Here is a 264-nt window from a genome sequence, read left to right as displayed (position 1 = left end):
AGGGCCCCCCATCATATCTTGTGACCACCCTGTAAAGCACTTTGAAAGGGAGAAGGGGAGGGAGGCAGCAGCCTTGAGGGGCGCCTGGGCCTGCAGGAGAAGAGGTGCGGCCAGGCCCCAGCCCTGTCTCGCAGCCGGGCCTGCCTGCGGCCACACCCCTGGCTGCGTCCTCTCCTGGCCTGTGGCAATGACTGCGGACTCCCACTGGGTCCCAGGGACAGAGCTGAGCACTTGGAGCCGCTGCCTGGAAGGTGGGTGGGTGAG

This window comes from Condylura cristata, unplaced genomic scaffold, assembly GCF_000260355.1.
Source record: "Condylura cristata isolate star-nosed mole 26May11 unplaced genomic scaffold, ConCri1.0 scaffold00042, whole genome shotgun sequence".
Lineage (NCBI taxonomy): Eukaryota > Metazoa > Chordata > Mammalia > Eulipotyphla > Talpidae > Condylura > Condylura cristata.
This window is presented reverse-complemented; position numbering follows the sequence as displayed.